Source organism: Ovis aries, chromosome 3, assembly GCF_016772045.2.
Source record: "Ovis aries strain OAR_USU_Benz2616 breed Rambouillet chromosome 3, ARS-UI_Ramb_v3.0, whole genome shotgun sequence".
Taxonomy (NCBI): domain Eukaryota; kingdom Metazoa; phylum Chordata; class Mammalia; order Artiodactyla; family Bovidae; genus Ovis; species Ovis aries.
Genome location: NC_056056.1, coordinates 12443950 through 12469848, shown reverse-complemented (window position 1 = coordinate 12469848; position 25899 = coordinate 12443950). Strand labels below are relative to the sequence as shown.

General features: G+C 46.4%; 1 protein-coding gene across 5 annotated transcripts in view; it reads right to left on the bottom strand.

The window, feature by feature from the left end:
* The window catches only part of STRBP (spermatid perinuclear RNA binding protein), a 178332-nt gene extending 163065 nt beyond the window's left edge, over positions 1-15267 (bottom strand). For 3 of the 5 annotated variants that reach the window (XM_042245730.1, XM_060411830.1, XM_060411831.1), the window contains exon 1: positions 15035-15267. The gene's annotated coding sequence lies outside the window, so the exon portion shown is untranslated. Of the gene's footprint in view, positions 1-12986; positions 13290-15034 lie in introns of all 5 variants that reach the window. The other 2 variants (XM_060411825.1, XM_060411826.1) reach the window with 1 other exon arrangement.
* Between the last annotated feature and the right edge of the window lie 10632 nt (positions 15268-25899).

Below are 25899 nucleotides of genomic sequence, written 5' to 3'. Positions count from 1 at the left end.
CTGGACTACTTATATTCAGCCTCTTTGTATGTCTTAAGATTCTCACAGCAGAAGCTCTTAAAGCTAGCCCTACAACTGGCCCAGCATCATCGTCCCTGGGTTCAGTGGATCACGGTAGTCACAGGCCCGACCAGACCCAAGTGGGTGGAGATATAGACTCCATTGAGGAGTGCTACGTATGCTTAGGGAGGGAAGGAACTGATAGCAAAGTCAGGCCTCCCATACAGAGATTAGTACAGCGCCACTATGGGAAATGGCTTTGCCCCCTGTTCGTTGCTCTGTTTAAACTTCTCTCAAGGGACTTCCCTGGTGGTCCAGTGGTTAAGACTGCAATGGGTGTGGGTTTGATCCCTGGGTGGGGGGAGGGGTTGGAGGGGAGAGATCTAAGATCCCACATGCTGCAGGGTTTGGCAAAAAAATAAAAATGAATTTTTCTCAAATCCAGCCTATTCTCTCCGTCCTCCCCCTCTCCCTACCATTATCTTGGTCTACCTCTAAGAGTGGAGGCCTCATCTCTGCTTATTCTGTTACTGGATAATTATTGCATACTCCCTGAAAGTTTTCCAGAAGACCAGATAGCCAAGATAAAATGCAAGCCTTAGTAAGGTGAAGCTACTCAGGGGCTCACTGAAACATTTAAAGGAAAGAACTGCCAGGAGGTCCTCTTATGCTGCCACCACTGGTCACTATGCTCCTTTCAAAGGCTCACTTCTTAAAAAGAGGTCACAGAAATCGTCCTTGCTGAGTCCCAGTGAGTTTGGATTTCTTTAAAAATAGCTTGTGCTTCAAGTACAAAAAATAACATCTGAGACGTTTGTTTAAGTGTGAAACACACCTTTGTCATGACTCAGTACAGGCTGAACGGAAGTTTATTAAACTTTCCAAAAAAGAAAAATTTCCTCTTGAACCAAGAAAGCCTGAGAGACAACAGCTAGGGTGGTGGTGGGGGGAGTGGGGAGGGAGCGGTAGGTAGGAAGAAAAGAGACAGACAGGTGGAGCAGAAAGAGAAGCGGTAAAAGGATCTTGCCCATCTTGTGAAAGCAGCTTTCGCATGACGTCCCTTCCACCTTGAATGACCTTCCTCCCCTCAGCCAGCCTGTCCCCCTTGCAGCCTCATTTAAATTTCACCTCTGTGAAGCCTTCTCTGACCCCTCCAGGCAGAGTTACTCCCTCCCTCTTTGTTCTCAAAACACTTTGAATGGGTCTTTATTATTAACACATTGTATTGAAGTTGTGGGTTTACAGGTCTGTCTCCCTCCTTAGGCTGTGAACTCCTCAGCATCTCCGCGGCCGAGACACTGAGTGAGTCATCAGAGAGCCCCTCGGCCTGGCGCCAGGCCGGGCGCGGGTGGGGTGTTGGGAGAGGTTGTTGATAAGAGATGGTCTTGCTGGGAGCCGCCTTCCATCCTGAGGTCGCTGCTTTCATTCCTTGTTCTACTTTCCAAATGCCTCCGGACTCTCCACACCCTCCAAACGCCAGATCTTTCAATCTACCTGCCTCGGAGCCCTTTTCAAGCTCTGCCCTCACTCTGGATACAAAGGAAGAACTGTGCTTGCTGCTACCTGAGGCCTGCTGCTGCCCTTGTCCACCGGATCACGTGCTGTTTGTTTCTGCAATTGACCCCCTTTCATGCCTGCATCATTGATAATTTTCCCTTTCTGGTAAACTATTCCACCAACATACAAATATTCCACTTTTTCACAACACACACACACACACACACGCACGACTTTCTCTGCAATTATCCTATTCTATCCTCACCCCACAGTACTCTGCTCCACTTAATCTTATCAAGGTCATCTGTGTCTTCCATGTTGTTGAATCCCTGTGGTTAGGTCTTTCTCTGCCTCAGTTTACCTGTCTAATGCACCCCACCCCCTGCCTCTTCCCCACTGTCTTGGCACTATGACTCTGCCAAGCCTCGGCAGCATCCAGTACCACTGTTCTGCTCTTTTCTGGAAAATCTTTCTTCCAGGGCTTCCAGGACTTTCTGGGAAATCTTTCTTCCAGGACTCCACAGCCCTCCTTATTTTCCCACCTCACTGGCCACTCCTTCTCAGTCCCGATGGGCTACATCCTTTCCCTTAACCCTTCTTCTGTTGAGGTTGGAGTGCCCCAGGACTGGGTCTTCAGACCTCCTCACTATCACACCTACTCCATAAGTGATCCATTCCACTCTCAAGATCTGACAAAGCCCTAGAGACTGCTCAGATTGCCATCTGCAACCCCAGCCTGGACTCCAGACTAGCGGCTAACTGCCTGTGTCTTGGACATTTAGAAGCATCTCAAGCTTCACATATCTAAAATCAAACTTGTGACATAGAGAACAGATACGTGGACATGAGGGGGGCACAGGGGGCGACGAACTGGGAGAGCGGCGTTGAAATATACACACTGCTACGTGTGAAATAGCTGGCTAGTGGGAAGCTGCTGTGGTACAGGGAGCCCAGCTCGGTGCTCTGTGATGACCTAGAGGGCTGGGAGGGAGGCTCAGGAGGGAGGGGATATATGTATATCTCTACTGATTATACTGAATAATAAATAAATACATAAAACCAAACTTGTGCTTCCGCCCAACTCATCTATTCCTTCACCAGGGACCCCACATCTCAGCAAATTAAATGGCACGACGGTTGACTGAGCTGCTAAAGCCGAAAGCTTTGGACTTTATTTTCTCCTCCCTCACCTCATATCCAACAGTTCAGGAAATTCTATCAGCTCTGCCTTCAAAATATACCTGGAATCTGATGTTTATTCACCACTTTCTCCACTACAGATGTTGTCCAAGCAATAACCTCTTAACTGGTCTCCCGGATTTCAATCTTTTCAACGCAGCAGCTAGTATCAGCCTTTGGGAACAAAAGATTATGCTCTTATATAAGATACCAAAAGCTCTCCCTTTCCAGAAAGTCTATCGTGTCCTACAAAGTCCCACAGTCTCTGACCCCTACTGGCCTCTCCCACCTCATCGTCTTTCAATCCCTCCCTCACTCACTGTGTCCCAGCCACATGGGACTCCTTACCACTTCTCAGATGAAGAACGCTCCTGTCTCAGAGCCTTTGCACTTGCTGGTCTCCTCCAAACATCTGCATGGTTTACTCCCTCACTTCCTTCAGATTTCTGCTCAGATTTTACTTATTCAGAGGGGTTTTCTGGACCACCCCATCTAAAATAGTTCTCTCTCATTCCTTATCCAATTTTATGTTTCTTCATAGCACTTTTCAATTCCACATTGAACCATAGTATATTGATTTGCCTTATATTGCATGTCTCCCCTGCCCATAGCTAATAAGTTCCATGAGAGTAGTACTCTCTCATCATCAGTTACAGCTTTATCCCTCTCAATGCCCCTGGTGACTCAGATGGTAAAGAATCCACGTGCAATGCAAGAAACAGAGGTTCAATCCCTGGGTTGGGAAGATCCCCTGGAGGAGGGCATGGCAACCCACTCCAGTATTCTTGCCTGGAGAATCCCACAGAAGAGGAGCCGGTGGGCTACAGTCCATGGGGTTGCAAAGCGTCAGACACAACTGAGCGACTAACACGCACAGAGCTGGACATCCCGGAAGTGTTCAGTCAATTCTTATTGAATGAATGGCTAGCCACCTGACTGACTGAATGAATGCATTCACTTCTTTTTACTGCCCTGCCCTAGGCCAGGCTTCAGCATTTTCCATCTGTGTGGTAGACTGTGAAATAAGTCTACAAATTCCTCCTATCACATGCACACCCCTTTGCAACGTGACTTTGCCTTGCCTCCTATCAAGAGGTGGAGGCTCTCTCCCCACCCCTTGGATCCGGGCTGGCCTTGTACGTTGCTTTGGCTGGTGGAATCAAGCAGAAGGGTTAGTGTATGACTGCCAAGGCTAGGCCTTAAGACATCTTGCAGTTTCTGTCACCACTCTCTTAGAACACTGCCCCCAGAGCACCATGCTGAGAAGAAGTCAAGGATGAAAGACCATCTGGAGAGAAGTGTGACTGCTCCAGCCAGCCTGGCTCCCAACCAGTCCACCAATGGAAAGCCACTGTTTGAGGGGCATCAGTGAGGTCTGCAGGAGAACTGCAGAGCCAATCCACAGAATCAGAAGAAATAACAAATCATTGCTTAAAGCCAGGAGATTCGGGAGCTGTTTTGTTACGCAGCAACAGATAACCAATAGAATCTGCATAGTTGCAGTGGCCTCTCCCCTAAGTCCTTTTCCTCCTGTCTTAACTCCAGGTCATCCCCACAGGTCCCCAGAGTGGCCATTCTAACTTGAATTCACACCAGATGAACAATTTTGTTAAGTCTTTGGTAACTCCCCATCTTACAGAGTAACACTGAGCCTGTGTTGTGTTGTATGAAACCCTCCAAGATCCAGCCTCTACAGACCTCTTCAACCTCATCTCCAAACACAGTGGCAACCTCTGCTGGGAAGAGCAGCTCTCAGACTCTGTGCATCAGAATTACTTGGGGAGCTTCGAAAAATTCCAGTGCTCAGGCTCCTCCCTCAGAGACTCAGAGATTTAATTGGTTTGAAATGGAACCCGGGCAACGGTATTTTTTAAAAGCTCCCTGGGGGATACTAATGTGCAGTCAGGATTGAGAATCATTGAGTTAGAGGATCTAAAAGTGTATTTTAAAATTGCTGATCTTGCCTTCAAGGAAATTCAGAAGCTTCAAGGAAAGATTAAATTATGCTCAGTGCCCTTTTAGCATTAAGCAAGCAATATTGTGTTCTAAGTTTTGGGAAATTGGTAACAGACTCTATGAGAACATTCTTTAATTATTTGAAACATTGAATTATCAATACTTTATTTCTTCCACTCTAAGACACACCCTTTTCATAGTTTAATATTTCTGAAATCAGGCTCCATCCCATCACTAACATGTACATTTAACGTTATTTTGTTTCACCCAAAAAGCCTGTAATTAGACCAACGGTGTGTCTCATTGCCTGTGGTGATCACAATCAAGGAAGGACCTTTCTGCGGCATGGCACCGTGCAAGTGCTACAGCTTCTTTGATCCCAAATGATTCTCCCACCAATCTGGTGAGACAGAGTTTTTAACTATGTTTTATAAATAAATCATTGCTATGGTTTTTTTTTTTGTATCATTTCCCTTGGGCCAGACACTATTCTATTTTGCAAATACTATCTCATTTAAACCCCACAGTGACCTAAGATGTGCACACATTTTATGCACAGGGAAACAGGGCTGAAGATGCTAAGTAAATTGTTTGGGGGTCACACAGCTGAGGGGATAGGGACCACAGTACAGGGGATTGTGAGCGTGCTGTGGGGTTTTCAGGAGATGGTCCTCCCTGCTTCTTTCATAGAATAAAGTGCAAATGCCTTAACATACCATTCAATGCCTTTACCATCTGTCCCCAAATTATATTTCAATGGTAATGAAAAATCCAGAACTCCCAGGTAGAGAACAGTCATCAGCTGAGAAGAATCCCAGTAACTAAGAGCCCACAACATGCCAGAACTTTGCTCATATTATCTTTGATCTTCCGAACATCTGAGAGTATTTGCAGGGGGCTTGGGTTGGTTTTGTTGCTAAGCCCCGCTCCTCTTTCCTCAGTCTTTTCCTTTGGGTATCACCTCTCTTAAGGCTTCCCTGGTGGCTCAGATGGTAAAGCATCTGCCTGCAGTGTGGAAGAGCTGGGTTCATGAAGATCCTCTGGAAAAAGAAATGGCAACCCACTCCAGTACCCTTGCCTGGAAAATCCCATGGACAGAGGAGCCTGGTATGCTACAGTCCATGGGGTCACAAACAGTCAGACATGACTAAGCGACTTCACTTTCCTTTTTTTTGTCCCATAGCCTGCAGTCTTGGTGGGGCTGTCAATTAAGATTTCCCATCCTTGCCTGGTCAAGGAATAGGTGAGTGACCTGAGTTAGACCCATCACCTTTTCTAGGGATCTGAACCTTGAACAGAGTGAGGCACGGTCAGAAAAACTGAGTCAAGTTGAATCATCCCAGTGATAAGGCCCTGTTAATAACAGTAATATTTATTGAGTGTTTACAATACAAGGCACTAAGATAAGTATTGATGGACATTAATTCACTGAACCCTCACAAGGATCTTACAAAGGAGGCCTGATAACCCTCCCCTCTTCCCTGTCTAGCAGCTGAACAAACTGAGCCAACAGAGCAAGGCCCCACAGCCCTTCTGGGCAGAGCTAGATTTGAACCCAGACAGCCTGACTCCGGAGCCCCAGGCTTCCCCAGTAACTCCATCCCTCCTCTGTTGCACTCTTCTTTAGATTCTGTCCTTGGACTTTTCTTTCTGAGTCTGGCTCTTTGTCCTTGCCTCAAAGTCATCCACATTACAGCCTTCCAATAAATTCCCTTTATACTCATGAGCCAGAGTAGGTATCTGTGACTAAGAAACCCTAACTAATTAAAGGAGTATCACTCCTGCTTGTCGGTGAGGAGTCTGAAGCCCTGAGGAGGTTAAGGAACTAAAAGCAGGTTAAGGACCTAAATAATACCTATCATTTAGGAATAAGTACAGTAATCACAGTAGCTAGCATTTTAAAAAGGCAGGCTACAAGGCAGGCTCTGTTATCTCCTTTAAACATCACAAGCCCCCCGCTCCCCGCCCCGTGAGGTAGAGTTGTGTTTTTTATTGAGATATAATTTACATGCCACAAAATTCCTTCTTTTAAAGTGTACAATTCAGTGGTTTTTAGTATACTCCCAAAGTGGTATACCCATCACCACGATCTCATTCCAGGACATTTTCTTCACCCCAAAAGGAAATCCCATACCCATTAGCAGTCATTCTCCGTTCTTCTTTCTGGCAACCACTAGGCTACTCTCTGTCTCTATGGATCTGCCTATTCTGGACATTTCATATCAGTGGCATCACATTATGTGATCTCTTTGACTGGCTTCCTTCACCAAGTACAGTGTCTTCAAGGATCATCCTCACCGCAACATGTATTAATACTTCACCCCCTTTTATTGATGAATCCATTGTATGTATGTACAATCCACCCACCGCATGGACATACTGCATTTTCTTAATCCAGTTATCAGATGATAGAGATCTGAACTGTTAAGAATAACACTGCTTTGGGACTTCCACGGTGGTCCAGTGGTTAAGAATCTGCCTTGCAATGCGAGGACTGCAAGTTCAAGCCCTGGTTGGGGTACTAGGATCCCACATGCCACAGAGAAACTAAATCCGTGTGCCACAACTACTGAGCAACTACGGAGCACCCCCTCCACAACTAGAGAATCCATACACCACAACAACAGAGGTCACAGGACCCAACAAAGATCCTGCGTGCCACCACCAAGACCAAAGGCAGTCAAATAACAAGCAAAAATGAATAACACTGCTGAGAAGATTCACGTACAAGTTTTTGTGTGGATCTCTGTTTTCATTTGTCTTGGGTAAACACCTGGGAGTGGAATTACTGGGGTCATATGGTAAGTCTGCATTTAGCCTTTTGAGGAACTGGGCAGGGCTATTATTCTCCTCACATTATAGGTAAGAAAATGGTGCTCATATTGGTTAGGGCACTCAGAACCACAAGGCTTAAAAGTGGTGGCTGGGCTTTGAGTCTGGTCTGGCTGTCACAAGCACAGAAGGGAAAGAAGCCTTTATTCTAAAAAAGATCACTAGCAGTGTGGGATTTTTCAGGAATGTAATGCTGCTTCAACCCTCAGCAAAACACATCTTCATCATCACCGTGATTACTATTCACTACTATGTGTTGAGTGCCTGCTATGTCATTGGTATTTTATATATCATTTTAGTGCCTGCTATGTCATTTGTATTTTATATACTATTTGTCTTAAACCTTCAAACAGGGACGCCTAGTGGGGGTCAGACAGCTCCCTGTTTGTTTCCTGCTCTGCCACTTGGGCAAGCAACATAGCCCTTCTGAGCCTCAGTGTCCTTATCAGTAAAACGGGAACAATAGGGATAACTATCTTATAAAATGATTATGAGGTCACGTGAGTTAGCACAGTAGAGTCAACAAATACTAGTTTTAACAAGAGCTTGTAAAGACCTAAAATCTGTCTCCCACACACATTTTCCAGTTGAGAAATGGAGATATTTGATGTAGCCTTCACAGTAGTGTCCAACTCTTTGCGACCCCGCGGACTATATAGCCTGCTAGGCTCTTCTGTCCATGGCAAGAATATTGGAGTGGGTAGCCATTCCCTTCTTTAGGGGATCTTCCCAACCCAGGGATCAAATCCGGGTCTCCAGCATTGCAGGCAGATTCTTCGCTGTCTGAGCCACCAAGGAAACCAGGAGTGGAAAAGGTGATGCTTTTTCATCTTTCTGCTGTTGGTCAATCCCCTGCTCTCCCCAACTCCACCCAGGGACCACTCAGACATCTTGAATTTCTCCACTCTGCCCTCTTGACCAAACTCTGGGGCCCCTACTGATGCCCAGCCTACCCTCCCTTTCCCTCCGCATCGGACCGTGTCTCCCAGGATATCCCCTCCTCCAGGAGCTCTGGCTGGACTTTAACTTCTCAGGACCTGGGCATGCACCAGGAGACAATCTTGTGGAGGGGAAAGAGTACGGGCTTTGAGTTCGAATTCTAGCTCCATCCCTTAGAGGTACAGTCATTCCCCTGGTTCTTAGCTTCCTCAAATGTCAAATGGGAAAAGTGGTTATACTTTGCTGGACTGCTGCAAAGATTTGCGAAGGCATGTCAAGCATCAGGTGCCTGGTGCACCACAGGCATCAATACATGCTCACTACCTTTTTCTATCCCTGTTCCTCTCGTGGGGTGATGAGGAGAGGTGGAGGCTTCCAGAAGACAAAGCTCAAAGACAGAGTCTGCAGGGCTGGGGAAACAGCTTGGCAGCTGGACTGAGAGCAAAGGAGGCTTGGGGGTGGCAGAGATCAAAGGCTAAATTATGCAGATTATTCCTTTGTTCCTTGTAGTTTGCACTTGCCTTGGTGCCTCCTGGGGCGCAAGGAGAAGCAAGCTCACACCATATGCACACAGATACACAAAAGCACACATGTGCAAACATACACACAAACCCAGATGCACGTAGAATATATCCTACTGCACCACACCAAACAAGCACATGGTCGTGGGCACCCTTGTCTGCTCACAAGTGCGTGTGTGTATATACTCCAAACACATACCCTTCCATGCGCTCACACAGTCATTCAGGGGCTCATGTGCCCGTGAAAATGGGTAAATGGACAACCATGTGGGTCCATGCAAGCACATGTACGTGCATGGGCACACGTGTGTTCACAAGCCCACAGTTCCACATGAGAATGCACACAAATTCTTGTCCACGTGTGTGCGCCCTCTCAAATTCCCAACTCTAAATAGAAGCATAAGCTGCAACATATGTGCCTCCCTGTCGTGAGGAGAGAGGAGGCTGTAGAAAAACAGCTTTGCAAGATCACGTAGAGAAACTGGCAGGGGTTCCAAGCACTGCAGAGAAGGTTGAAGGGATGGGGGTTGTCAAACAGTGGACTGGAAGAGGACAGAGGATGAGATGGGTCTCTGAGGGAGAGGAGATGACCCCTGAAGTCACCCGCCTTCAACTTGAATCCAAATTGACCAAAGGTTTATACCAGGGGCTCCCAGACTTATCGATCACCAGGGCTATTCACAGCCAAACAAGGCTCAATAAGAACACTTAGCATCTCCAATAGGTCAGGCACTGTTCTAAGCTGTGTGCTTAAATCATTTAAACATCAACAAAAATAATGCTTAACATTAATATTATCATTATTGATACTATAATTCTCCTCGATTTTTAGACTGGGGAAGCTGAGGCAGACCATCTGCCATGCCCTCAACGATGGGACACCCAGATCTGGCTTGACCTCCAACTTATGACCTCTCTGGACTTGCCATCTCCAGATTTCCTACGGTGCCTCCTCCTCCCTCCTGGAGTCTCCACCATCCTCTGAACACAGGTTGGCTCTCCTTTACCCTCAATCATTCATTCATCACCATGCAAAACATGAGTCATTTACTCCTACTCATGGTACAGACTAAAGAAGGTTAATATGGTTGGGGTATTGGAGGTGGGGACAGAAGGAGTTCAGACCTACCTTACCAGGGAAGTTACTTTTTTCAGCTTGCTGAAGTAGAATTAATATGTAATAACTGCACATATAATGAAAATACACATCTGTCACATTTTGACATATATTGACACCCACAAACCATCACCACACTCAAGATAGTAAATATAAGTATCATATACAAAAGTAAGAGATGACTTTTCAGATGAAACATGAAGCAGAGTTGACTCCTCCAGGTGATGGAAAAGTAGGAAGGGAGAAGGAAGGATATTTTAGTGAGCAGAGACCCTTCCAGCTGAGATCTTTTGAAAGGAAAAGCAGGTTTCATCTGAGAAACTCAAAGAAGCTTGGAGATCCCCTGGAGGAGGGCATGGCAACCCACTCCAGTATCCTTGCCTGGAGAAACCCATGGACAGAGGAGCCTGGCGGGCTACAGTCCACAGGGTTGCAGAGTCGGACACAAATGAAGTGACTTAGCATGTACACAGCACACACACTCAGTGGTGGGTGGCAGGGAGCAGAGAAAATTGGGAGGAACAGGTCCCAGGGGTCAGGTGACAGGAGCCAGCACTGGCCCCACCCTGAGGTTGAGATCTCTCCCAGGGACCCCATCATACTACAGGTCGGGACCACCCTGGGAAGGAGGCAAATGGGAAGCATTTCCTCCATGGACCAAAACTGCAGGGCTCTCACTCATCCAGGGAGGTTCCTGTAGCCTATTTCTGGAGGCTGACCCTGCAGAACCCATGGTAGCACTTAGCTCTGAGCATTCAGCCTGCTTGTTAGCTGGGAAGTTTTTAAATTTTTAATTTGTATTTCAAAATCTGTAAAAGTTTTTAAATTCTTATTTTGAAGTTTTTGTTTGTTTGTTTGTTTGTTGATAGCTCAATTGGTAAAGAATCCACCTGCAATGCAGGAGACCCCAGTTTGATTCCTGAGTCAGGAAGATCCAATGGAGAAGCGATAGGCTACCCACTCCAGTATTCTTGGGCTTCCCTTGTGGCTCAGCTGGTAAAGAATCCCCCCGAAATGTGGGAGACCTGGGTTCAATCCCTGGGTTGGGAAGATCCCCTGAAGAGGGGAAAGGCTACCCACTCCAGTATTCTGGCCTGGAGAATTCTAGTCCATGGGGTGGCAAAGAGTCAGATACTTTTACTTTCATTTGTTGTTGCCATTTGTTTGGTTTTTTTTTTTTTGGTCTTACTCATGGCCTGCAGGATCTTAGCCCCTCTACCAGGGACTCCGTCATGACATCCTCAGTCATGAAATCACGGAGTCCTAACCACTGGAATGCCAGGGAAGTCTTGAAGGTATCTAAAAATAACCATAATCCCACCTGCCTAGATATGACCAATATTAACATTTGGGGGTATATTCTTCCAGACGCTTTTCCATACCTAATTATTACATATATGTACATATAATTTTTAAGGGATCACACAAAGGGCAGGTTTTTATCTATATTTTATTGCTTCAGTCGTGTCTGACTCTTTACGACCCTATAGACCATAGCCTGCCAGGCTCGTCTGTCCATGGGATTCTCCAGGCAAGAATACTAGAATGGGTTGCCATGCCCTCCTCCAGGGGATCTTTCCTGACCCAGGCATGAAACCTGTGTCTCCTGCACTGGCAGGTAGGTTCTTTACCACTAGTGCCACCTGGAGAGCCCCAAATTTAACAATATGTTATACATGTTTCCATATCTATAAATATAGTACTATAACAAACAACTCTTCATTATTATATATTTTAAAAGTGCTGTGATAGGCTTTCTTGCTTATATACAATACACAATTCCTTAATTATTTCCTTAAGCTATTCAAGGACTACAAATACATATCTTCAAACTCAACTCTATCGAGAAATTATATACATTTAATAATTTTGATATATATTGCCAAACTGCTCTTCAGAAAGCCTGAACCAAATTACACTCAAATTTTCAGTGTAGGAGTGTTTCTCTTACCAAACTGTTGCCAAAACATATTGTGAACTAGCAGGTTTTTCTTCTAAAGTTGGTCAGCTAAAACATAGCGTCACACAGCTACTTTAATTTGCATTTTTAATAGCTAGCAAGGTTGAGCATTTTTTATTAGTCATTTGTATCTACTTGTATGGATTTCCTTTCCCTTTTTTTAATTGTAAAAAATAATTTCATGGCTTCTTCTAATTATTAAAGTATTACATTCTGACTACAGAAAATTTAGAATATAATAACAATAAAGAAGAAAATAAAATTTAGTCAGAAACCCACAATTAATCATATTGTGGATTTTTTCCAGGTAGAGTTAGAAACAGATCACATATTTAGAAAACCCAAATAGAATCATGCTCTATATAGCTTTATATACTGCTTTTAAATGCATTATAGAACAGTAATTTTCCCATGCTATTAGGTATTGATTTAAAAACATGATTTTAACATGTGCAAAAATGTAGTTATACCGTAATTTACTTAATAATTTTCCTAATTTAGACATTTAAGTCCTCCCAATTTTCTGTGGTCATAAATAACAGATTAATAAATACCTTTATTCTCAAGTATTTTTCTTCTTTTATTATTATCTTTAACATAAATTCCTGGAGGCAAAATTTTTAGATAAAAAGGTACATATACTTTTGTTAAAGGCTTCTTATAACTTAAACTCTGTTTCAACATACACTGCCATTACCATATTTAAGAAGTACCTGTTTCTTGACACTCTTGCCAATAGTAGGTGAAATAAGGCATCTCATTATTATTTTCAGTTTTGTTCATTTCATTACAAATGAGCCTGAGAAATGAACTGATGGTATGTCTTATTTTTCCAATCAACTAGTGGTGAGAGAAGCCAGAGGTAGTAGGTCTTCCTCCACCACTTACCATAGAACTAAGCAGTTTTTTAAAAAATCATCTTTGTTGTTTAATTCACATTTTAAAAGAATTTTAGTAATATGAATAGCTTTAGTTAAAAACTTACTGGTCTTAGGACTTCCCTGGTGGTCCAGCAGCTAGGACTCCAAGTTTCCGATGCAGGGGTCCCAGGTTTGATCCCTGGTCAGAGAACTAGATCCCACATGCTGCAACTAAGACCTGGCACAGCCAAATAAATAAACGAATATTTAAGCAGTGCTAGTTGCTCAGCCGTGTCCGACTCTGCGACCTCATGGCCGTAGCCCATCAGGTTCCTCTGTCCATGAAATTCTCAGGGAAGAATACTGGAGTGGGTTGCCATTCCCTTCTCCAGGGGATCTTCCTGACCCAGGGATTGAACCTGGGTCTCCTGCATAATAAATAAATAAATAAAAATAATAAAAAAGGATGAATGTTTTTAAAAAACACAAAAAACCTTACTGGTCTTTTCTGCCTCTAGGTTTTTTGACTCCCTCTTGTGAGTCACTCTCCATATATCACCAGAGTGATCTTTCTAAAACACAGGTCTGGCCTAGGGTATTTTAAGTGGTGGTTGGGGGCGGGGGGAGGCGGTGGTGGCGCACAGAGACTTCTTGAGTCGTCCTCAGAAACCCTGCTCAAAACAGCAGCAGTGATGCAGCTTTTATAAACAGTAGCCTCATTCATAAAAGCACACCTGGGCACTGGGAATATGAAAAACCTGGAAGATAGTACTTCATGCCAGGAGTATCACACACTGTAGAAAAGGAAGGAACCACAGCTACACAACAAGGACAAATCCCGGAGCATAACGAGCAATGAAGCAAGTTACAGGACACCATTTCAAAAAGCATGAAACTAAACGTCATAAGGTTACATGTTACACATGACAAGCGGTGACAAGAAATGGTTTTGGTGATAAAACGACGTAAAAAACAAAATAGGGGTGTAATAAATACAAAAATCAAGCTGGTAATTACAAAAAATAAAGCACGAGTCTGGGACTTCGCTCGTGGTTCAGCGGTTAAGACTCCACCCTTCCACTGCAGGGAACAAGGGTTCGATACCAGGTTGGGGAATAAAGTTCCCACATGCTGCATAGACAAAAACAAAATAAAGAACTTCTTAAAATAAATAAATAAAACACAGGTCTAATGGTGTCAGCCCTACCTAAACCTTCAATGGCTCACTATCTCTTCCAGGATAAAGTGTAAGCCCCTCGACCTGAAATTTGCAGCTCCTTGTGGTTTTGCCTCAGTCTTCCTTTCCAGCCTCTTCTCCAATGGACAACCCCCCCACCCTACCTCCCTTACCCTACAACTAATCTCCTAGCCACACCAGACTCCACTTTGCAGCTTCCTATTTAAATTACAAAAGGAGGGCCTTTATCCACCACTGCTCCCCTTGCCCGGAATCCCTTCTCTCTTCCTCACCTGGCAAAGGCCTCCCAAGCCTTTGAGATCCAGCTGAACGTCCACTTTCCATATTCCCCAAGGAGAGAGCAGTTTATTCTCTCCCCTGGGCCCCATGATCCAATGACCACACCTTGTCCTCATCCTTGACCTGAACCCCCAGCTCCTCCACTGCACTCTGCATCCTTAGAGGCCGAGACTTAGTGCCCACACCCCTCTCCCCAGGAGTCTGGCAGACAGTCAGGGCTTCATATGTGTTTGCTGTTGAAGAACAGTGTCTCTCTGATCATTTAATATTTGATTATAGAGCACACACTCGGACACAAAAGCTGTCATCGAAGATGTATAAATTAAAACACGAAACTTCTCATCAGGATGTCTCCCAGGAATGGCTGGGTCAGAGCGGTTGGCTAGCTGGGAAGGTGTTTAATAAAAACCCCAGTTAATTAACAAGAGAAAGATTCCTTTGTGGTTTGCTTCAAGGCAGAGGACAGCCAGAAGCTGGTGCTAGAGACAGATTCCAGCTTCGCTTCAGGTTTCTTTCAGAATTTTTAGAGTTAAAAGAGCAACTTGACTGTGTGACAATGTCTAACCACTTTGACCTCCCATCCCACTGCCAGGAACCCAGACTAGAGAGATACTTGCTCAGTCATGCAAGGGTACGCATGTGAGGATGAGCTGTTACTGCACTGTTAGGGAGAAAGATAAGCAAATCATGACTTACCCAGCCGTGGAATCCAAACGAAAGTTTAAAAGTGTAAGGTAGAGCTGTCCATTGTGAGGTGACAGTGAAATCCTACGTAGGATTCCATTTTGCAAAACAACAACAAATTACATACATGGGTGCGTGTGTGTGCCCGCGCACACACACACGTACACACACACACACAGAGTTTATAAAGGTCTGAGAGAAGATCTAGGGGCTATACATCTAATCTCTGGGGAGAGAACTGTGGCGGAAGGAAGGAGTACTTTCACTTTTTTTTTTAATCATCCCAGCTGTGGGTTGTTTCACTTCTTACAAGCATATATGAATTTTGTAGTTAAAGAGAAGATAAACAGAGTCAATTACAAAACTGGCTTCCAAGTTATCTTCTCAACCTTGACTCACAGGGCTTCCTCATTCCAGGGATAATCAAGTTACAAGAATCACTAATCACTGTCAGTTGTGTTTTCTTTCTTGGTTTTTTTGAAGTCTTTATTGAATTTGTTACAATATGGCTTCTATTTTATGTTTTGGTTTTCTTTTTGGGCAGGGGGCAGGAAGCCTGTGCTATCTTAGCTCCCTGATCAGGGATGTGATCTGCAACCCCCTGTACTGGCAGGTGAAGTCTTAACCACTGGGCAACCCAGGAAGTCTCAGATGCACTTTCTTCTTAAGCATTTTCTGTCTACTGGGTGCTTTGACTATCGCAACAAATCCACGATAGATACCATTATTATCACTGCCATCTTACATCTCAGGAAACTTGGATCCATGAGTATCTTGAATTTATCAAACTCACAAATTACAAAAATCATACAATGTTAGTGGAAATGCTAGAAAGGCCCCCTTCTTTTCTCCTAGCAGGACTATAAATCGGTACAAGGTTTCCAGGGAGCAATTTGACAATACGCATTAGAATTCTTTAAAATCTGCATCCCTTTATCCTAGCAATTCCTTTTCTAGAAATTTATCCCAAGGATATAATTAAGGGACATGCACAGAGTTTCAGCCACAAGGATGTTCATTTAGAAGATGCTTATAATATTGAAAAGTTGGAAACCACTTCAATACCCAAGAATAGAAAATTGCTTAAATAAATAAATTATGTTTCACTCATATGAGAGAATATGATAAGGCCATTAAATAGTGGTGAAGAAGAATATTTAATGACAGGGAACATGGTTCATGATGCATTTTTAAAAGCAGGTCATAAACAGTATGTATTATATTAGTCCATTTTTCCTTTAAAAAAAACAGAAAGAAAAAACATCGGTAATATACACACGTACAGAAACAGCGGAAAAAAGCACACAAAATGTTAGCACCTCTGGGAAGTGAGACTGCTGCAGGTTTTTTAATTGACTCCTTTTCTTAATTGTATTTTTGTATTTCTCCCTTGCTAAAGTGTACCATTTTAAATTGTATTACACTTTTTAAAGGAGATTCATCTCCTTTCTCTTTCCCCTGCAGCAACTTTTGTGGTCCTGCCTTTGTGCAATCCTCCCTCCAGATCCTGCCCTCTCTCCTCGCAGCAAACACTGCTCATTCTATGAGGACAGCTCTTCCAGGAAGGCTGCCATGATTTCTGCTGGCTTCTGGGTTCCCCAGCTCACACTCAGCTTTCAGTTCTTGCATGAGACATGCATATCATGCAACACTGCCAAAGGGTACTGGGAAGTGGTTCATCAGCCCAGGAAGCTTCAGGCATCTCCAAAGCAAGTGCTCAGCCCCTGGTACTTTAAATAGATCTGACTGGTATTTGAGTGCCTAAAGCCCAGCAGCCCTCAAAGCCCCACCCTCGGGCTTTCATGGGGGCTCTCCCATTCAACCAGCCTCACTCTCTTCTTCATGCTTGGCTCACTAATCTCTTGGTTCTCCCCACATTCCCAGCACCCTGTGGGCTTGCCTTGCTCTGACCACAGGTCTGCCCATGCTTTGGAGTTCAGCTTTTGGTTGCATTGATGTCTGGGTAATAAGCAAGATGCCTAGTCCTCCAGCCCTTCACCAAGCACCTACCTGCACAAAGTCAGGGGTCAAACAAGACCATAGCATTTATGTACTAAGTATCTTATTATGTGTTAGGCATTCTGCCAGGTGCTTCACTGGCTGGTTGCCTTTATTTTCTGCATAATAATAGTAACCATAGCTGTCCTTTACTGAGTCCTTACTCAACTCCTTACACAAACCCCCATTCTCCCAAGCATGGATGAGACTCTCAGAGAGGCAGGGTGAGTTGCCCAAGGTCACAGAGCTAGTATGGAAGGGGCTATGCCCCATCTCAAACCAATCCTTGTCTGAGCGCCAACTTATCCCCTTACCTGGTACCCTATGCTGCTCCTACAACTACCCTCTGGGATGGGTGTGAGAGAAAAGCAAACTGAGTTTTGACAAGGTTAAATTATGGTTCAAGGTCATTCCAGCAAAGTATCAGAGGGGCCTGGGAGCTTAGCCCAGGTCCAGTCTTGCCTAGGCACTGGACAAATAGGAGGGTCACAAAAAGGGGGACTCTGGTGGGGTTGAGGAACAGGGCTAAGGTCCCCACCAGGAGGGCAGAGGTCCAGGGCTGGGCTCCAGTCTCATCAGAAGAAGTAAAAGCTGGGAAGGAAAACTTCCTGGGGCTCCCCTCCACCCCCAGACCTCCACCTATCGGGTACAGCACAATCATTTCTAGATCATATCTGAGTGTTAGTCACTCAGTCGTGTCCAGCTCTTTGTGATTTTGTGGACTGTAGCCCGCCAGGCTCCTCTGTCCATGGGATTTCCCAGGCAAAAATACTGGAGTGGGTTGCCATTTTCTTCTCCAGGGGATCTACCTGACCCAGGATCAAACCTGGGTCTCCCACATGGTAGACGGCTTCTTTACCGTCTGAGCCACCTGTCTCACCTTAAATCCTCTCTCTAAGGAAAGGAACCTCATAACCTCCTTTCAGTGGATGAGGAAACTGAGGCAGAGGGAGGTTCGGTAACTTACCTAGCTTGGGGCTCCACAGGTGCAAGGTCAGTGCGGATCCCACAGTTGCTTGTACCTCTTTCTGTGTCCAGTCTGTCCATCTCCCCCTCAAGGCCATAGGCGCCTGGGAAGCAGATGTCTTATCCTCGGACACCCAGCTCAAGGCCTGGCTCATAGATGTTTATTGGATGGACAGGGAATTGTGCTGTCTCTGCCCTCTCGGCCTGGTGTGGGGAGAAATCGACCTCGCACAAGAGCACAGCATCCACTGTGAAATCTCAAGACTTCCAGATGCCCCTCGCGCTCGCCCTGAGGTTGCTGAGACTAGAGGCAAGAACCACCTCAAATCGAGACAAAATGCATTTGTGGTTTTGAAGGAAAGTCGTTAGAAGACAGAATCTGTCTTCCAAGGCCAAGGTTGCGCCAATTCCGTTTACTTAAAGTAGAAAGAAGACAATCCTGCCCCGGTGAGTCTGGGCCGGCTTGCAGGAAGGAGTGTGTTTTTTTGTTGTTGTTTTTTTTGCTGAGTATCCAACGCGGACAGCAGGAGCGAGCGGGCTGGAGGCCGTGGAGCCAAAGCAAACATTCTGAAGTCAGAGATAATGAGAGAAGGTGGGAGGAATGGGAATAAGTTTGGAGGCCAAGCAGGAAACGGGTCTGAAAGGAAGGGTGGGAAAGCAGGAAGCTTTCCGCGCTTTTATGAAAAGATGGCCCTCCGGAGGCTGGGGGCAGGTCCGGCTAGAGCCGGGCTGGCTGACAGCAGCACCCTGCTCCGCAGCCTCTTCCCGGTCTGCCCCCTCCCTGCCACCCTGCCCGGAGCCGAGGGCTTCTTCTAACAGAGAGTGCCCCATCCCCCAGCCTCTGTCCTTCCGTGGCTCCCTGTCGCCGCTCCCTTAGGGACCAAGGGGCACCTCCAGCTGCCGCAGCCCACGTGCCCTTTCGGATTGCATTGCCTCCTCTCTATAGCACCATCCTGGGATCCAACGCACCCACCTGCCTGCTCTTCCCTAAATGCACTCTACCTTTCCCAGCCCTTGCAGTTCTTTCTGTGCCCCCCACCCCCACCTGCAGCTGTCTTGCCTCCTCAAATAGCATCTCAAGGGACTCTTGGCTCTACTTCTTGAATCTCCCTAAGTGTTTTCCTGGAGCCGGCCATGCACCAAATGCTCAGTAACTGCCCGGAGAACCAATCAAGTGGCCAGAATGCTGGAGAATGGAGGGTTCTGGACAAACCCCTGTCCGGTCAGCTCTTACACGGCTGGATGTCTTAGGCTGGGTTTCCCTAGACAGAGGAAGCAGCCTCTGAGAAAAGGATTGGGGTCTTAACCGTGCATGTGGGAAGTGAGTGTGTCGGTACAGGATGCCTTCAGAAGCAGCGCTCCGTCCCTCTGGGAACTTCTGGGAAGGGGGACGAAACACCGCTTAAAGTTACAGCCGCCTCGAGGGGCCAGGACACTGGGTAAGTGCCTGCCATCGCCCCTTGACTGAGGGCAGCACTGGGGTACTTGCCCCCGGGCACCGGTGGCCAGCTCCTGGTCACACAGCTTCTCACAGCAGGATCCCACGGGCAGGCTCCGGGTGAGCGGGAGGGGCGGGGTGGGCAGTGAGCATCTTTGCCTCCAGACCTGGGCTCTGCTCTCCCCTTGCACCTTTGCCTGTGCTGCTCCCACGCCTGGACTGCCCTCTCTGGGCCTCTCCCACCAGCAGGGGAATTCCTGCGCCCCACATGGCCCAGCCAAAGGGTCTCCGGAGGAGGCTTCTCCTGACCCACCCCAGAGGAGTCAGAGCCTCTCTGTACGACCCCACTCTCCTCATCGCGTGTGTAGTTCCCCCAGCACCGACCCTGTGTTACCACTGAGTCCAGTAGTGGCCCCGGGTCCCATCTGCCTGCCCCTCTGACCTGGGGCGCCCTGTGAAGGCGGGGTTTCCCTCTGGTGCATCTGCGTCCCTAGCACCCAGCAGAGTGGAGGTGTCCAGTGAGTGAAAAATTGAGTGAATAAGCAACAACAATTCATCGAGTGCTTACTATGTGCTAGACTCTGATCTAAATTCTTTACACGTGATGATATTTAACCCACATGGCCACCTATGAGGAAGGGGCTGTGACTATCACCAACGTCTGGAGGAGGCGCCCAGCCACAGAGGACCTAAGGGACTTGCCCAGGGCCCCGCAGCTCCAAGTGGCCAAGTGGGGCATGACTGGGGGACCTTCTCTGGCCCCTCATGAGGACCACGCCTCCACCAGCTGGGCCAGAATAGAGACCCGTGCTGGGGGATGGTGAGACAGGGGAACAAAGGAGGCTGCAGAGAGGGGCCTGGAGTCTGCCCTCCCAAGAGCCAGGAAAGTGCCCAGGCCCTGGATAAATGGAGCTGAATATGGAGTCCTCCTGTGAGGAGCAGCCTGAGTGGGTGTGAAGGGTGTCAGGTCACATGATTTCCGGGAGGGCTGTTGTGACAACAGAGTGTCCCAGCCAGACGGCCTCCAACAGGCTTCTCAGCTGCTTCTTATCCACGATCCTGGGTGCCCCTCAGGACCCCCGGCTCCAGCCCCAGTGACGTGGGGAGATATGGGCTAGAGGGTTCAGTCCAGGGTCACAACCAGAGCTGGGGCTTCACATGACGGGTGTGTGACTCTGACCGTGGCGCTCTTTTCAACTGTGTCTCAGGCCTCAGTCAGGGCAACCTTGCCTTCCCTGGGGGCGGAGAGAGAGAAGGGGGAGAGAGAGAGACTGCACCAATATTAAGTCAGGCTCTCAGTACGTATCAGAAAAACCTCATTCCATCGTCATCACAGCCTTATGAGAATAGGATCATTACCTTCCTTTCAGATTTGGATGAATGGAGGCCCAGAGAAATTAGGCAACACAGCCAAAAACACACACCAAGGGGCTGGAGAGCTAGAAAGGGGACCCAGTTTGAAACGGCCCCGAAGTGTAAAATCTAACAGGTAGATAGAAGAAGACACTGGAGGGATTGTAAATTCAGTTCAGTTCAGTCGCTCAGTCATGTCCAACTCTTTGTGACCCCATGAATCACAGCATACAAGGCCTCCCTGTCCATCACCAACTCCCAGAGTTCACTCAGACTCACGTCCATCGAGTCAGTGATGCCATCCAGCCATCTCATCCTCTGTCGTCCCCTTCTCCTCCTGCCCCCAATCCCTCCCAGCATCAGAGTCTTTTCCAATGAGTCAACTCTTCGCATGAGGTGGCCAAAGTATTGGAGTTTCTGGAGGGATTGTAAATTAAGTTTGGCCAGATCGGATTCAGTGGCTGCACTGTTTGCCTACAACCTACTAATCTATATGCACTTCATGCCAGAGATTCCTCACACCACAGGAGACAGGCTGCCGGAGAGACCTGCAACTCAGTTCATCCTACAGCAGGCATGAAGTATACAGCCAAGGTCATGAACAAGAGGATACACACTTCCTGTGGCCAGAGACAGCTGATGGCTGGCCGCTAAGGGACACAGTGGTCCCTAAGGCTTGAGCCGTAAGAGATGCCAAGGGTCTGGGCAGCAACCCCTGGGGGTTGGGAGGAGGGCAGGGATGCACGAAGGCATCTCAGAGGACAAGACATGTTTCTGTTAGCCGCTGAAATCCCAACTGTTTCATGAAATTTTATCTGGCCTCTGGGGGAAGAAATAGCTGTGCTCCAACAAGGGCAAAAGCACAGATGCAGAGGGGGAAAAAAGAACTAGTCTCTTAAAATGCAGAGGTTGGAAGGTGCTTTCCAGAGGCTGCACTGAGATAAACTCAGCGGTAAAAGAGACATCCGTTCAGAGGATGACCGTTCCGTGGTCAAACCAGGGCAGGTCTGGGAAAGGTGTTTTTCTCAATGATGTGACAGTGAACTTGCAGCAACTGCTAAGAGTCAGCTGTTAAGGAGAGCTGGAATTCTCTTTATTACATTAGAAAGCCTGGAATTAATAGGGAATCCACCATGCAGGGTGGAATGCACTTAACAAATACCAAAGGCATTTAAAAATTTAAGACTAAAGGTTACAACTGTATTTTATCTTTGCAGAGTTTCCCAAACACTTTCACTTGTATTAAAACACAGGAGCTGCAGAATCTTAACAGGGCAGAAGAGTGGCCAGCATTACACATTTTCTTTTAAAACAAACAAACATTTTTTTGAGGGGGTGGAATTCCTTGGTGGTCTGTGGTTAGGACTCCATACTTCTGCTGCAGGGGGCATGGGTTTGGCAAAAAATAAAAATAAAAAAACGCCCCCAAAACTAGCTCTTTCGAGATATAATTCACATACCATACAGTTCATCCATTTAAAATGTACAGTTCATTAGTTTTTAGTATATTCACAGAGTTGTGCAAGAACCACCACTATCTAATTTCAGAACACTTTCAAAAATAAACCCTGTATCCATTAACAGTCATTCCAAATTCCTTCTTTCTCCCAGCCCCTGGCAACCACTAATCTACTTTCTGTCTCCACGGGCTTACCTATTCCAGACATTTCGTATTAATGGAATCATACAATATGTGGTATTAATGGGTTGAATTGTGTCCCCTTCCCTCAACACACATTGAAATCCTAACGCTCAGGACCTCAGAATATGACCCTGTTTGGAAAGAGGGTTGTTGCAGATGTAATTAGTCAAAATGAGGTCTTGAGGGTGGACTAGCGACTGGTCCTTATAAAATGGGGAAGTTTAGGGACTTCCTCGGTGATCCAGTGGTTAAGACTCCGAGCTCCCAGTGCGGGGGCTCCAGGTTCCATCCCTGGTCAGGGAACTAGACCCCACTTGCTGCAACTAAGTCCCAGTGTAGCCAAATACAAACATACATGCATACATTATTTTTTTTTAAAGGGGGGAAATTTGGATAAAGGGAGATAGTTATGTGAAGATGAAGGCAGAGATTGAGGTGATGTACCTACAAGCCCAGGAATACGGCAGATTGCCAGCAAACCACAAGAAGCTAGGAGGGGTATGAACAGATTCCCTCAGAAGAAAGCAAAACTGCTGACCCCTTGATCTTGGGCTTGAGCCTCCCTCCAGAACTGGGAGGCAATATATTTCTGTTGTTTAAGCCACCCATCCTGTGCTATTTTGTTAGAGCAGCCCTAGCAAATGAATCGGAGAAGGCAGTGGCACCCCACTCCAGTACTCTTGCCTGGAAAATCCCATGGACAGAGGAGCCTGGTAGGCTACAGCCCAAGGGGTCACAAAGAGTTGGACATGACTGAGCAACTTCACTTTCACTTTCATGCATTGGAGAAGGAAATGGCAACCCACTCCCGTGTTCTTGCCTGGAGAATCCCAGGGACGGCAGAGCCTGGTAGGAGGCCGTCTACGGGGTCGCACAGAGTCGGACATGACTGAAGCGACTCAGCAGCAGCAGCAGCAGCAGCAGCAGCAGCAGCAGCAGCAGCAGCAGCAGCAGCAGCAGCAGCAAATGAATACCCAGGGTCTTTAGTATCTGGCTTCTTTCACGTGGAACCATGTTTTCTAGGGTCATCCATGTTGTAGCATGTGTCGGTGTTTCATTTCTTTAATGATCAAATCATATATTCTTTTATTTTTTTGGCCACGCCATGTGGCATGTGAGATCTTGGTTCCCCAGTCAGGCATTGAACCCATGACCTCTGCATTGGAAGTGTGGAGTCTTAACCATTGGGCTGCTAGCAAAGCCCCCAAATCATATTCTACTGTATGGATTTTATTTATCCATTCACCAGTTGATGGGATATGGGTTTCATTTGCTATTATGAAAAATGCTGCTATGAACAGTCTGTTAAATGTGGACATTCAGTTTTAATGTGGACATATGTTTTCATTTCTCTTGGGTATAGACCTACATTTCTCTTTTCCAGCTGTGAATCCTAGGCCCCCATGAGACAACTTGCCCAAGGTTACTGCCTAGACCATGGAAAAACGGTCCCTCCAACTTAGATCTGTTTGATTTCGAACTCAGAGGTCTTTCAGCTCTTATTAGGATAGACACACTCACACTCGTGCAAATTTGTTGACATGTACACACATTACACCCACACACAACAGACAGTCCTTGGAGCCCGCTGCTTTGCCCAGGGTACAGAAGTTCAACAAAATCTATCATCAAACAGAAGTGATGAGATGCTGAGGGAGATACTGAGACTCCCAAAGAATAAATAAGTCAGGACATTGATTTGAATATTACCGAGGGAAAGACCAAAAACATTTAAAGGGGAATAAAGAGATTAGTGATCAGCCAATGGCTCAAATGTGGTCTCCCGTAGCACGCACACAACTTGTATCGATTGCGACGAGGTTTCTGGAAACAAAAGCAATTTACCAGAAGAATAGTACGCGAGTCAAAGACGTTTATGTGAAGAGAGCCTCATTTGAAATCTGTCCGGGGCTCTGCTCTCACCATCCAGTTACTCAGCGAGGGCGGGAGTAGCTTACATAAGCAAACTGGCCTCCGATGGGGCGAGCACAGGAAGATTTGATTTCACCGTTTCTGTGAGCGAGCAGGATCAGAAGCTATTCTGAGCGGCCTCAAAGGAAAAGCGCCAGAAATCATAAATAAAGAAGAAGTCAAGCGTGTCCAGTGGCCATATCAAATGTGACATTCCGGCAGAATGTGTGAACACGGTATCTTTCAAGCTGCTGATTCTTTGGGAAAAAAAAAAGAAAATACCTTAATTCCCAGTGACAATAGCATTCACTGCAGTTAAAACCTAACAGAAGGCAAAGCAATGTGGGGCATAAAGAAAAAAGTAACACTTGGGGGAATGCAACATTCAGCCTTTCATTTAACAGATATTTATTTTCGATACCTTCTCTCTGCCTGTCATTCTGGCCCCACTGTTCTCAAGTCAGTCGCCCTGCTTCATTTTTCCCCATACTTTTTTATTGCTCCCTGACCATACATTGTATGTTTATTTGCTTGTGGCCTGTGATGGTTAATTTCATGTGTCATTGTGACTGGGTCATGGGGTGCCCAGGTATTTGGTCACATGTTTTCCTGGGTATGCCTGCAACAGTGTTTTTGGAGGAGATGAACATTTGAATCAATGGACTTTAAGTAAAGCAGGCTGTTCTCCCTAATGTGGGTGGCCCTCATCCGGTCAATGAAGAGCCGAGCAGAGGAGATCTGCCCTCCTGACTGAGCGAGGACTTTGGCTTTTTCTGCCCTCAGGCTGGAATCTCCACTGTGTGCTCTACTGAATTTCAGGCCTTTGGGCTCAGGCTGGAATTACAGCACAGGCTTTCCTGGGTCTCCAGTTTGACAAATGCAGAGTTGAGGGGTTTTTAACCTCTATAATTATATGAGCCAGTTCCGTACAGTAAATCACTTGCTATAAGTACAGATAGAGATGATAGAGACAGAGGTGTAGATGTGTACATATATATATCCCATTGGTTCTGTTTCTCTGGGGAACCCTAATACATGGCCCATCTCCCCTATTGGAGTGTAAGTTATCTCACTTCCAGGTGATGGCTCCAGCCTCCTAATTCATCTCTCTGGTTCTTTTTGCCTCCTCCTCAATTCGTTTTCCACCAACTGGGAGGGCATTCTCCTGCTTTAAGTCACCAGGGTTTCCTCTGGGGTCCAGAGGGCCACAGAGTAGAGAGAGGGCCAGGCTCCTTGTTCTGGAGGCCTGCCACAGATGGACACACTTTCTGACCGGCTCTCTGAACTCAAGTGACTTGACTTTTCTCAGGTGCCCTCATGTCTCAGGGATGCTTACCGCCACCCACCCCCCATCACTCCCTTATCTACCTGTCAGCCAAACTGGGCCTCTCTGCTCCTTGCCTCCCTCCAAGAAGGTGGGAGTCACATGAATCCAGTTCAGGCTCCTCAACAGGTCAGCCTTGTCCCTAAAGCCTGGTAACAAGCTCAAGCATGTACTCAGCTCACTCGCTGGCATACTGAAAGTGCTCAAAGGCGGGTAGCACTTATAGCAGCTTTATTGAGATTATT